Here is a 14,382-nt window from a genome sequence, read left to right as displayed (position 1 = left end):
ATATCCAGCTAAAAAATCCATGTTTTTGTCACCATCTCCCATCCCTACACCACCTCTCTTGTCTCAGACTGTGATCTACATTCCACTTAATGTGACATCATATATGCTTCTTCATGTTGCAAAGCCTTCAAAACCTTCCTTTTATTTTTTAAATTTTATTATTATTTTTTTATTTTATTTATTTATTTATTTTTGGCTGCGTTGGGTCTTCGTTGCTACTCGCGGCGAGTGGGGGCTACTCTTCATTGCGGTGCGCGGGCTTCTCATTGCGGTGGCTTCTCTAGTTGCCGAGCACGGGCTCTAGGCACGAGGGCTTCAGTAGTTGTGGCAGGTGGGCTCAGTAGCTGTGGCTCGCGGGCTCTAGAGCGCAGGCTCAGTAGTTGTGGCGCACGGGCTTAGTTGCTCCGCAGCATGTGGGATCTTCCCGGACCAGGGCTTGAACCCATGTCCCCTGCATTGGCAGGCGGATTCTTAACCACTGCCACCAGGGAAATGGCCCAAAACCTTCCTTTTAAATGGCAGCATATTATTCCAACCATAGTTTACATACCATTCCCCTATTGTTGAGTATTTAAATTCCTTCCAAATCTTTTGCCATTAAAAGGAATTCTGACAGTTGCATAGTGTTGATATAGAGTAGGAATTTTAGAGGGAGGGGTGGGCCATTCTTTGGTATTACTAGGAATCTCATTTACAAGACTCCACCTCCAGCCCCTTCCACAGTCCTCTCCACCCTGACTGCCTTAATGAACCTTATCACCAGCAGTCACCTAAGGAGAGTGTCACAGGCAGAGCAGAGAAGGGGGCAGGAAAAACAATTCCCTTGGAATTCACACCCATTCAAGCCAGATGAGTTAAACTTAATGCAGACCTCATAGATCTTAAATAGTTTTGACAGCTGGAAAATTAAGGTTGTGTCAGGATTCTTGTTGGTTTTGAAAAGATTATAAATCCTCTTATTTCAAAAGGGCCAGGTGAAATGTTTTTAAATCCTGTTAAGAATTTTAGCTGGTATCCTGAGAGCAATGAGTAACCATTGAATGGTTTTAAACAGGGGAGTGATAACCTGATCTGACTTTTTGATCCAGAAAAAAACACCCTGGTTTGGAGGGCAGGGTTTAGTGATTAACGGGATGGACCGTGAGGAACAAGGAGTACTCTAACATGACCCTAGGGCTCTGCCCAAGGCAGCTGGGTGGGTAGGATGAGAAGCAGAAAAGGAAGGGAATGATAAGTAGTTCTTTCTTGGACCAGGTGAGCTAGGTGTGCCTGAGGGCAGGGCCTGGGGCAGGCTGTGATGGGGGCAGGCAAGCAGGCTGACTTCAGATGCTTATGCCCCAGGGCTCTAGCTGGCTGGCTACTTGGTCACAGGGACTGAAGACCAGAAGGAGGGACCCATAGGCCAGGCCAGCTCATGGAATCAGGGGGTTCTAGGAAGGCACAGGTGGCCCAGCAGAAGAACTGAGGACACTGGGGAAGGCCCTGAGTCCATGAGGCCTTAGTAATCCAGAGACTGTTAATCCCCTCCTTTCTACCAAGGGACCAGGACTACCCCATTTTCAGGGACTGTTTGTGCTAGAGGTCATCAAATCCCTGGAGCTTTTCAATTTGAAGATTCTGACTGATTCTATACCTAAGGGAAAGCACCAGCTCAGATGTAGCCTCAGGAAGAAAATCCCCTGGGTCCCTGCCCTCTCAAAGATCTACAGCCAGCTAGTGACAAATACCAAGGTGACTAGCACAGGCTGGGATCGGTGCTTTAAGAGAGGTGCAAACCTGGGAAAGGCAGAGTTTAACTCCATCTGGACACCTGGGAAGGTGAAGAAGTGATGGCAGACCTAAAAAACAGGTTGACTTCCACAGGTAGACAGGAGAAGGCAGAACATTCTAAGAGGCAATGGCCAATGAAAAAGTCCAAAGAGGGGAGATACAGGACGTGCGGGAGACAGAGAAGCTTTGTGGTGGCATGATTCTTTCCAGATGTAAGGAGGCACAGCTGTTCATACAGCTCAGACTCACAAGACTGTGAGGGTCTGGGGCAACAATCCAAACATGGCCCCCAAATCATCTTCATTATCAGTGGCTAAAATCAAAATTTCTTGTGACATCATCTGGGAAAAATGCTAGGCAGCTCATTCTGAGCTTGCCCTGTCCCCACCTCCAAAAGCAACTTTCCAGAGCATTTGGATGTGCATTTTTTGTACTAGCTTCATCTCTCCCTGCCTTACTTTCCTACCTGTAGTTTTCCTTTTGCCTTCTTTCTATTTGCCTTTAGACGAGGAAATAACGTATGTAAAAATAAACCTATAAAACACTAAATCATATCTTTCAAAACCATTCCAATGTCCACCAAATCTCAAAGGGGCCATGAGTCTCGTGGGTGGAGCCAGACAGAGCAAGGATCCAGGAGAGGACCCTAAATGAAGTGCAGGAAGGAGCAGGCTTGGGAAGGGGACTCTGGGGACAGTGCTTTGAGTGAACTGGAACTGAATACAGGAAGTCCTCGGGAACCTCGGAAGGTTATCAAAGTCGACATGCACCTGGAGTCAGCTTCCACCGAGGCTGGTCAGGCAAGACCAAATGCCAGGTCGTTTTCATCCAAATGTCACACTCAAGGGTAAAGGGAGGAGATTTTCAGGCTGCACCTTTTCCACATCCAGGAAATGAGGTTCCCTTTTGTGTAGGCCATCCTGGGGAATGTGAGGACCCAGGGACCTGGGAATTGAGTTGGAATATGGTGATAAGCATTCTTGGAGCCATTGCAGATTTGCTGCAGTTTGGCAGAGCAGGACAGGGTAAGCTGGTATCGGAGCTTCTTTGTCATGGATGTGGGGCTAGGGGAGACGGAAGGGCACAGCATCACTAAGAACCTTTAATTAACTTTGCCATTTTACGGAGAACTTACAAGCAGAGGTATTCTTCATTGAGCTGCGTTTAGCAGCAGCTATAATACATAACCTTTGATTGTGTCTTATTGATTTTATTTTACAATTATTTTACAATTGGTTACAAATACATGACATGCTTTTTGCTCCTCCAGGGCCAAGACCCACAGAGACCCATAAGGAGGAGGTTTGCCAGCAAGGGTGAAAGCTCCCAGCAGCCTCACAAAAATTTTCCAGTTTCTACCCTCTGGCATTTCTCAGGCTGGGCATCCCACTGCATGGAGATGTCTGCCTGAGGATGGGCCCTGGGGTTGACGGGAGCGAGGTGCAGACCCCAGAATCATACCATCTTGGATGAACTCCACACAGGAGGTTGGTCCAACTCATCAAAATACTTTCTTCCTCTGTGTAACCATTTGACTGGGGGCTAATCAATGATTCCTTGAGGCAACGCCAGGCACCTCCCTCAAACCCCAGACTGGGGAGTAGGCCAGCAAGTCAAGTTCTATTGGGCTGAGAGGGAGGGTGCCTCCTCAGCTCAGAAGACTGAGCGGATGGCAGGTAGCACTGAGGTCCTCAGGGGAAGCCACGGGAGCTCTAGGCAGATGGGTACGTTGTGGTGGCTATTTTTGTCCAGCCATTTTGAGGTCACAGGTAATTTTGAGATTTGAGAGAAGAGGCCAATATACCAAGTGATTTCATATTTAATAACTACAATTACGCAGCATGAAACTTTAATTTTTTTAATTGTCTTTTTTTTAAATTTTGTTTATTTTTTTATACAGCAGGTTCTTATTAGTCATCCATTTTATACACATCAGTGTGTACATGTCAATCCCAATCGCCCAGTTCATCCCACCACCACCCCCACCCCCCGCCACTTTCCCCGCTTGGTGTACATACGTTTGTTCTCTACATCTGTGTCTCAATTTCTGCCCTGCAAACTGGTTTATCTGTACCATTTTTCTAGGTTCCACATACATGCGTTAATATACAATATTTGTTTTTCTCTTTCTGACTTACTTCACCTGTATGACAGTCTCTAGATCCAACCATGTCTCTACAAATGACCCAATTTCATTCCTTTTTATGGCTGAGTAATATTCCATTGTATATATGTACCACATCTTCTTTATCCATTCATCTGTCGATGGGCATTTAGGTGGCTTCCATGACCTGGCTATTGTAATTAGTGCTGCAATGAACATTGGGGTGCATGTGTCTTTTTGAAACATGGTTTTCTCTGGGTATATGCCCAGTAGTTGGATTGCTGGATCATATGGTAATTTTATTTTTAGTTTTTTAAGGAATCTCCATACTGTTCTCCACAGTGGCTGTATCAATTTACATTCCTACCAATAGTGCAAGAAGGTTCCCTTTTCTCCACACCCTCTCCAGCATTTGTTGTTTGTAGATGTTCTGATGATGCCCATTCTAACTGGTGTGAGGTGATACCTCATTGCAGTTTTGAATTGCATTTCTCTAATAATTAGTGATGTTGAGCAACTTTTCATGTGCTTCTTGTCCATCTGTATGTCTTCTTTGGAGAAATGTCTATTTAGGTGTTCTGCCCATTTATTGATTGTTTGTTTGTTTTTTTAATATTGAGCTGCATGAGCTGTTTATATATTTTGGAGATTAATCCTTTGTCCGTTGATTCGTTTGCAAATATTTTCTCCCATTCTGAGGGTTGCCTTTTTGTCTTGTTTGTAGTTTCCTTTGCTTTGCTAAAGCTTTTGTTTCATTAGGTCCCATTTGTTTATTTTTGTTTTTATTTCCATTACTCTAGGAGGTGGATCAAAAAAGATCTTGCTGTGATTTATGTCAAAGAGTGTTCTTCCTATGTTTTCCTCTAAGAGTTTTATAGTGTCCGGTCTTACATTTAGGTCTCAAATCCATTTTGAGTTTATTTTTGTGTATGGTGTTAGGGAGTATTCTAATTTCATTCTTTTACATGTAGCTGTCCAGTTTTCCCAGCACCACTTAATGAAGAGACGGTCTTTTCTCCATTGTATATCCTTGCCTCCTTTGTCATAGATTAGTTGACCATAGGTGCGTGGGTTTATCTCTGGGCTTTCTATCCTGTTCCATTGATCTATATTTCTGTTTTTGTGCCAGTACCATATTGTCTTGATTACTGTAGCTTTGTAATATAGTCTGAAGTCAGGGAGTCTGATTCCTCCAGCTCTGTTTTTTTCCCTCAAGACTGTTTTGGCTATTGGGGGTCTTTTATGTCTCCATACAAATTTTAGGATTTTTTTCTTCTAGTTCTGAAAAAAAATGCCACTGGTAATTTGATAGGGATTGCATTGAATCTGTAGACTGCTTTGGGTAGTATAGTCATTTTCACAATATTGATTCTTCCAATCCAAGAACATGGTATATCTCTCCATCTGTTTGTGTCATCTTTGATTTCTTTCATCAATGTCTTATAGTTTTCTGAGTACAGGTCTTTTACCTCCTTAGGTAGGTTTATTCCTAAGTATTTTATTCTTTTTGTTGCAATGGTAAATGGGATTGTTTCCTTAATTTCTCTTTCTGATCTTTTGTTGTTAGTGTATAGGAATGCAAGAGATTTCTGTGCATTAATTTTGTAACCTGCAACTTTACCAAATTCATTGATTAGCTCTAGTAGTTTTCTGATGGTATCTTTAGGATTCTCTATGTATAGTATCATGTCATCTGCAAACAGTGACAGTGTACTTCTTCTTTTCCAATTTGTATTCATTTTATTTCTTTTTCTTGGTTGGACTTCCAAAACTATGTTGAATAATAGTGGTGAGAGTGGACATCCTTGTCTTGTTCCTGATCTTAGAGGAAATGGTTTCAGTTTTTCACCATTGAGAATGATGTTTGTTGTGGGTTTGTCGTATATGGCCTTTATTATGTTGAGGTAGGTTCCCTCTATGCCCACTTTCTGGAGAATTTTTATCATAAATGGGTGTTGAATTTTGTCAAAAGCTTTTTCTACATCTATTGAGATGATTATATTGTTTTTAATTCTTCAATTTGTTAATATGGTGTATCACATTGATTGATTTATGTATATTGAAGAATCCTAGCATCCCTGGGATAAATCCCACTTGATCATGGTGTATGATCCTTTTAATGTGTTGTTGGATTGTTTGCTAGTATTTTGTTGAGGATTTTTGCATCTATATTCATCAGTGATATTGGTTTGTAATTTTCTTTTTTTGTAGTATCTTTGTCTGGTTTTGGTATCAGGGTGATGGTGGCCTCATAGAATGAGTTTGGGAGTGTTCCTTCCTCTGCAATTTTTTGGAAGAGTTTGAGAAGGATGGGTGTTAGCTCTTCTCTAAATGTTTGATAGAATTCACCTGTGAAGCCATCTGGTCCTGGACTTTTGTTTGTTGGAAGATTTTTAATCACAGTTTCAATTTCATTACTTGTGATTGGTCTGTTCACATTTTCTATTTCTTCCTGGTTCAGTCTTGGAAGGTTATACCTTTCTAAGAATTTGTCCATTTCTTCCAGGTTGTCCATTTTATTGGCATAGAGTTGCTTGTAGTAGTCTCTTAGGGTGCTTTGTATTTCTGTGGTGTCTATTGTAACTTCTCCTTTTTCATTTCTAATTTTATTGATTTGAGTCCCCTCTCTCTCTTTCTTGATGAGTCTGGCTAAAGGTTTATAAATTTTGTTTATCTTCTCAAAGAACAAGCTTTTAGTTTTATTGATCTTTGCTATTATTTTCTTTGTTTCTATTTCATTTATTTCTTTTTCTTTTTTTAAAGTTTTTTGTTTTTGTTTTTATAAATTTATGTATTTTATTTTTGGCTGTGTTGGGTCTTCATTGCTGTATGTGGGCTTTTCTCTAGTTGCGGCGAGCGGGGGCTACTTTTTGTTGCAGTGCACAGGCTTCGCATTGTGGTGGCTTCTCTTGTTGCAGAGCACGGGCTCTAGGCGCAAGGGCTTTGGTAGTTGTGGCACGTGAACTCAGTAGTTGTGGCTCGCAGGCCCTAGAGCGCAGGCTCAGTAGTTGTGGCGCACAGGCTTAGTTGCTCCGTGGCATGTGGGATCTTCCCAGACCAGGGTTTGAACCCGTGTTCCCTGCATTGGCAGGCAGATTCTTAACCACTGTGCCACCAGGGAAGCCCCTATTTCATTTATTTCTGCTCTGATCTTTATGATTTCTTTCCTTCTACTAACTTTGGGTTTTGTTTGTTCTTCTTTCTCTAGTTCCTTTAGGTGTAATATTAGATTGTTTATTTGAGATTTTTCTTATTTGTTGAGCTAGGCTTGTATTGCTATAAACTTCCCTCTTAGAACTGCTTTTGCTGCATCCATTAGGTTTTGGATTGTCCTGTTTTCACTGTAATTTGTCTATAGGTATTTTTTGATTTCTTTTTTGATTTCTTCAGTGATCTCTTGGTTATTTAGTAACGTATTGTTTAGCCTCCATGTGTTTGTGTTTTTTACGGTTTTTTTCCCCCCTGTAATTGATTTCTAATCTCATAACGTTGTGGTTGAAAAAGATGCTTGATATGATTTCAATTTCCTTAAATTTACTGAGCCTTGATTTGTGACCCAAGATGTGATCAATCCTGTAGAATATTCCATGTGCACTTGAGAAGAAAGTGTAATATGCTGTTTTTGGATGGAATGTCCTATAAGTATCAATTAAATCTATCTGGTCAATTGTGTCAATTAAAGCTTCTGTTTCCTTATTCATTTTCTGTCTGGATGATCTGTCCATTGGTGTAAGTGAGGTGTTAAAGTCCCCCACTATTATTGTGTTACTGTTGATTTCTTCTTTTATAGCTGTTAGCAGTTGCCTTATGTATTGAGGTGCTCCTATGTTGGGTGCATATATATTTATAATTGTTATATCTTTTCTCAGATTGATCCTTTGATAATTATGTAGTGTCCTTCCTTGTCTCTGTAACATTCTTTATTTTAAAGTCTATTTTGTCTGATATGAGTATTGCTACTCCAGCTTTCTTTTGATTTCCATTTGCATGGAATACCTTTTTCCATCCCCTCACTTTCAGTCTGTATGTGTCCCTAGGTCTGAAGTGGGTCTCTTGTAGACAGCATATATATGGGTCTTGTTTTTGTATCCATTCAGTGAGCCTGTGTCTTTTGGTTGGAGCATTTAATCCATTCACGTTGAAGGTAATTATCAATATGTATGTGCCTATTCCATTTTCTTAATTGTTATGGGTTTGTTTTTGTAGGTCCTTTTCTTGTGTTCCCACTTAGAGAAGTTCCTTTAGCATTGTTGTAGAGCTGGTTTGGTGGTGCTGAATTCTCTTAGCTTTTGCTTGTCTGTAAGGCTTTTGATTTCTCCATCGAATCTGAATGAGATGCTTGCTGGGTAGAGTAATCTTAGTTGTAGGTTCTTCCCTTTCATCACTTTAAATATGTCATTCCACTCCCTTCTTGCTTGTAGAGTTTCTGCTGAGAAATTAGCTTTTAACCTTATGGGAGTTCCCTTGTATGTTATTTGTCATTTTTCCCATGTTGCTTTCTGTAATTTTTCTTTGTCTTTAATTTTTGTCGATTTGATTACTATGTGTCTTGGCATGTTTCTCCTTGGGTTTATCCTGTATGGGACTCTCTGCGCTTCCTGGACTTGGGTGGCTATTTCCTTCCCCATGTTAGGGAACTTTTCAAGTATAATCTCTTCAAATATTTTCTCAGTCCTTTCTCTCTCTCTTCTCCTTCTGGGACCCCTATAATATGAATGTTGTTACATTTAATGTTGTCCCAGAGGTCTCTTAGGCTGTCTTCATTTCTTTTCATTCTTTTTTCTTTACTCTGTTCCAGGGCAGTGAATTCTACCATTCTGTCTTCCAGGTCACTTATCTGTTCTTCTGCCTCAGTTATTCTGCTATTGGTTCCTTCTAGTGTATTTTTCATTTCAGTTATTGTATTGTTCATCTCTGTTTGTTCTTTAATTCTTCTAAGTGTTTGTTCTTTAATTCTTTTAGGTCTTTGTTAAACATTTCTTGCATCTTCTCAATCTTTGCCTCCATTCTTTTTCTGAGGTCCTGGATCATCTTCACTATCATTATTCTGAATTCTTTTTCTGCAAGGTTGCCTATCTCCACTTCATTTAGTTTTTGGGGGGGGGTTTTATCTCGTTCCTTCATCTGGTACAAAGTCCTCTGCCTTTTCATTTTGTCTTTCTTTCTGTGATTGTGGTTTTCCTTCCACAAGCTGCAGAATTGTAGTTTTTCTTGCTTCTCCTGTCTGCCCTCTGGTGGATGAGGCTATCTAAAAGGCTTGTGCAAGCTTCCTGATGGGAGGGACTGGTGGTGGGTAGACTGGGTGTTGCTCTGGTGGGCAGAGCTCAGTAAAACTTTAATCTGCTTGTTTGCTGATGGGTGGGGCTGGGTTTTCTCCCTTTTGGTTGTTTGGCCTGAGGTGACCCAGCACTGGAGCCTACCTGGCTCTTTGGTGGGGCTAATGGTGGACTCTGGGAGGACTCACGTCAAGGAGCACTTCTCAGAACCTCTGCTGCCAGTGTCCTTGTCCTCATGGTGAGCCACAGCCACCCCCCACCTCTGCAGGAGACCCTCCAACACCAGCAGGTAGGTCTGGTTCAGTCTCCCATGTGGTCCTGCTCCTTCCCCTGGGTCCCAATGTGCACACTACTCTGTGTGTGCCCTCCAAGAGTGGAGTCCCTGTTTCCCCCAGTCCTGTCGAAGTCTTGCAATCAGATCCTGCTAGCCTTCAAAGTCTGATCCTCTAGGAATTCCTCTTCCCAGTGCCAGACCCCCAGGTTGGGAAGCCTGATGTGGGGCTCAGAACCTTCACTCCAGTGGGTGGACTTCTGTGGTATGTGTTCTCCAGTTTGTGCGTCACCCACCCAGCCATTATGGGATTTGATTTTATTGTGATTGCGTCCCTCCTACCATCTCATTATGGCTTCTCCTTTGTCTTTGGATGTGGGGTATCTTTTCTGGTGAGTTCCAGTGCCTTCCTTTCGAAGATTGTTCAGCAGTTAGTTGTGATTCCATTGTTCTCACAAGAGGGAGTGAGCGCATGTCCCTCTACTCTGCCATCCTCTGAAATTGTCTTTTTTTTTTTTACTTGTCAGCAAATGTTTAGTGATTGTTTACTATGGGGCTGGCACCTGCTCAGCAGGAAATGAAGACCCAATAATGAGCCACAGGGTCAGGGAGGACAGATAAAGGAACAGTCACCAAAAACCCCTATGCAACTATAAATCATGTTACATTCCTTAGTAATAACATGAATACTATTAATAATAATAACTAACCTTAACTGGGATGACTATTTGTCAGACACTGAGCTGGGTGGGCTTCAATTCTATCCTCTCATTGAGTCCTCATAGCTCCACAAGGCAGGTGTGTTTATCATCCTTACTTTACAGGTGAAAAAACCTGAGATGCAGAGAAGCTAAGTGACTTGCAAGGAAGAGGCAGAGTTGTGATTTGAGTCCAGGTCTGACTCTAGAAAACAGGCGCTTGACCATGAAGTAAAGAGCAAGGAGCTTGAGAGAATGTAAAGGACTTGCCTTCAGTATGGGAAGCTCTCTCTAGACTCCCTACACCCTCACCCTTTTCCTGCTTTTTTAGTCCAAGATGGATGACAATACTATTGACCTACTGACCTGGTAAACAAGACTGGGCTGGCTCTGATTCAGAAGCAGAAAATGTCAGACAATTTCATATCTACTTGTTGGGTCATGAAATAGGATTAGGACTGGAGTTAAGGTCAGGGATAGGATAATGGTATCTTGCCAACATAATTATATCCTTGCACTCTATGATCAAAATGATTGAGTCAGAAGGTTTTGCATTGTGCCAGAGTCACAATGTGACTGGCTCCCAAAGAGGCCACCTAGGGTAGTTTTACCTTGATCAATTTACCACAGAGCTGAAACTGTTTCACAGCCAAGTCAGTGTTCTGAGGTTTGCCTGCCTAGAGAAGACTGACTCCCAGCAATCCAACTCATAGGAGGCTGAAGTATATAACCAGATGCCCATGTATTCATTAACAGTTGGTGTTAGTCCTTCAGTAACTGGCTGTCTCCTCCCTCAACCAGAGCACCCTTTTCCCAATATAAGCAATCCCTGGGAGCCAAATCAGTCATCAGCAGGCTGGTTGGTGAGTTAAGGGAGGCAGATGTAATCCAAATCAGGGTGGGGTTTGGAGAGTCATCTCCACCTCACAGCAGGGTACGGTGTGAGCTCCAATTTCATGTTGCTCTTTCCTGGACAGTGGTAGGTAATAAGTGCCAACTTCTGGCCTCTTGGGTTTACCCTTCTTCTTTTTCCTTCCTCTTTCTATATGCCAGCCTCATTCTTTACCTTTGTTTCATGCATTCTCCACAGAATACAATTGATTAGATTGCTGATTATTCAACTGTCATCACATTCCAGCCCTTCCCCCCTAAGATTACATCAAGGACGGCACCTTAGTGGGTGGGTTGGTTGTTCCCAAGCTCTTCATTCATTTACAGAATTTTTTTGTTTATTCTCAGATATGTTAGGTTGAACCATATGGAACTGCTATTTTGGTAGGTTAAAAAACAGATAGCTGCAACTTCGTGTGGTTCAACAAACAGCAGACCTGATCCACTAGGGGTGGGCTTAATGAGTCCAACTCCCTTTTACAAGCCTTGGTGGTAGGTTTATATATGGGGGGGGTGCAGGGTCATGCATGGCAGCCCTTTACCTCTTTCTAGAAACAGGCTCTTCTGGGTAGCCACTGGTGTCTGGGACCTCATTCCTCTTGTTATCCATTTATCCTCCAACTAGAACCTTAATGTCAGGGACGAGCTAATGAGGGACTTGAGGTTGAGGAAGAAGGTCAAATTTTTGGCTACACATGACTGACTATGTATTCTAAAGCCAACAAGGAACAATGTTAAGGAACACTTAGATAGTCCATGGTTTGTACAATCCCCTGTTAATGTGGAAAACTGGGGACTAGTGGAGACATTTTACAAACTTCGGTCAAATGCCTCTGTGACGTAGGCTGTACGCCCAACACCATTCCTACCTTAAAGTGTTTTTGTTACCGAACACAAGGCCGTGTGTCCAATGCATAGTGAGGCGAAACAATACCAAAACATCAGAGTTTGGAGCAGAGAAAGGTTTGTTGCGGGGCCATGCAAGGAGAGGGGTGGCTCATGCCTTAAAAAACCCAAACTCTCCAAAAGCTTTCAGCAAAGCCCTTTTATAGGAAAGGTAAGAGAGAGGCGTGGTTAGTTGTTGCAAACTTCTTGGTGTCAGATCCTTTGTTCTTGAGGTCAGGTCACCATGTTCCTGTAAACCTCCACCAAAACAAATGTTATCCTCTGTTCTACCTAGAAAAGGCAAGGTTCCAAGGCTCAACTTTTGCCCTCCAAGGTCCAGGCCCTGGCTAAGGGGAAGGGGTCCCTGCATAGGCTGGTTACCCTGCCCAGGAGCATTTGGCCGGCACCCAGTCTGGGTCCTCCCTCCAATGCCCAGGCCAGGCTGAAGAGGCAGATCTCAGCTGGTGGCTCCCTCAGGGCCAGGTGCCCAGACCCTGCCCAGCCTTCCTCACTGAGGGGGCAAGGCGCACAGGACCCCACTGGCCCTCAGGCTCCTCAAGCCACCCAAACGGGGGCCAGGTCCTGCAGAAGACAGCTGCCGCCATTAGGTCACGGAAGTGGGGATGAGGGAGAGGTTCTCGGTTGCTTCAAGGCCTGGGCCTGGCCAATGGGTGCCTGTGGCGAGGGCTCTGGAGCCCCGCAGGACACAGCCCTGTCCCCGGGCCCCCCAGCTCACCTGCTGGCCACGAGGCCGGAGGGCCTGGAGGGTCCCAGGGAGAAAGCCATGATCCCCTTCTCACCGCACTCTCTGCTGCAAGGACCACTGCAAGGCTGACTGTTGGTGAAGCGGACCTCTAACCCAGGCTCTGAGGGCTGCGCACCCACCCGGCCCCTATTACATTTTCAATGTGCTATAATTGTATGTATACGTGTGTGCTTCTGGCTACCAGTTTACCATACAGTAAGCTCTGTGAGGGAAGCGCCTGTATCTGACTTATACTTAATTCCTAACATCAGGCCTGGCATACAGTAGGTGCTCATTAAATAAATGTTTTACATAAATGAATGAGTTAATGAGTGGATGAACAGTTAAACAACAAATCATGCAAATACCAGGAAAGCATCAAACACCCATACCAAACAAAAGGTCTCTGGGCCTTTAAAGGTCAGGAACCAGGCTGCCTGTAGAAATCAGCAGAGGTTTCACCAGAGGAAGTGACCTGAAAGTAGCTGCTCCCCAATTGGAAAAGGTCGTCGGTGGAACAGGCCAGGCAGCAGCTCACAGATCTGAGAGAGGAAGCCACAAATGAAAAGTTACTCCCCATTTCCTGGCAAGTCTTTGGCCAGCATGAGCTGCATTCCTTTGAGCTGAGTGTGTGTGGAATTTCCAGCCTAGGTAGCAGAATGGAACTTGGAATGAATAGCTCAGCAAAAAAGAACCCAGGGATAATGGGGCTGGGCCCAGCTGCCCTGTGCCAGCTCTTGAGCTCATGGAATATTGGAGCTCAGTGGGCCTTGTCGAGGGAGATAAATGATGTCCTTTGGATTATACCACTTCAGAGGACCCAGAGAGAAATTTCGACGTTCAGACAGCATTAGGATCCTTAGAAGATGTGCTGAAATACCTGGTAATGTTCCGAGTGCTCACCACTATTCAACTTTCCATCTACCAAGTAGAAATGAAGGCCTGTTTTGCTTTGAAGATGGGGAAGGTCCAAACATCGAGAGAGCTGGATGATGCTTCACGATGAGGACGGGGTGAAGATGAGGATTCAGGGCTCTGTGTAACCCATCTGGAGGAGGGTAGCAAGGGAGATTTAAGAGGAAAACCTGGTAGGAATATATGCTGTCAGTTTCAGGTCAGGGGATTCAAAGTGGAGGAGACTAGCTTTATGGAGGAGAGTATTAACTACAGATAATGACACAACCACAAAGACCCTGGTCTCTCTACTGGCCTGACCTGAGTTTTTTACATATGATCAAGTTTGGGGAGCATGCCATCAATCACACTGAAAGATGTAGTAGGGAATTTTACTGCATTAACCCTCAACTACTGTACCTTCTCTGCTTTTTCCCATCATTAATTCTTTCAAGACACGGATACATTGATGAGGACCTAAGAAAGGGAGGACTGAATTTCAGTTATTCATATCTAGATATTTTCGTCTAGATTATAACAGAGTTGAAGGCAGGAATGACAAATTACTCTGCCTAGAACAAAGCACAGTGCCTTAAATATAGCTAAATAGGTCCTTCACAGATGAGGAAAGAAAGAACAAAAGGAAGGAAGGGAAGGAGGAAGGAGGAAAGCAAGGGAGGGAGAGAAAGGAAGAAAACGAAATTTGATCAGAGATGTTAAGGAAGGTGGGGGAGGGGCAATACTGAACTTGGCCTGCATCACAAGAAGATACCTGGTGTCACAGAAGGAAGTTACCTAGAGACCCATCCCAGGTGGTTGAGGTCAGTTTATGTTTGGGGAATTATACG

This window comes from Balaenoptera ricei, chromosome 4 (assembly GCF_028023285.1).
Source record: "Balaenoptera ricei isolate mBalRic1 chromosome 4, mBalRic1.hap2, whole genome shotgun sequence".
NCBI lineage: Eukaryota > Metazoa > Chordata > Mammalia > Artiodactyla > Balaenopteridae > Balaenoptera > Balaenoptera ricei.
This window is presented reverse-complemented; position numbering follows the sequence as displayed.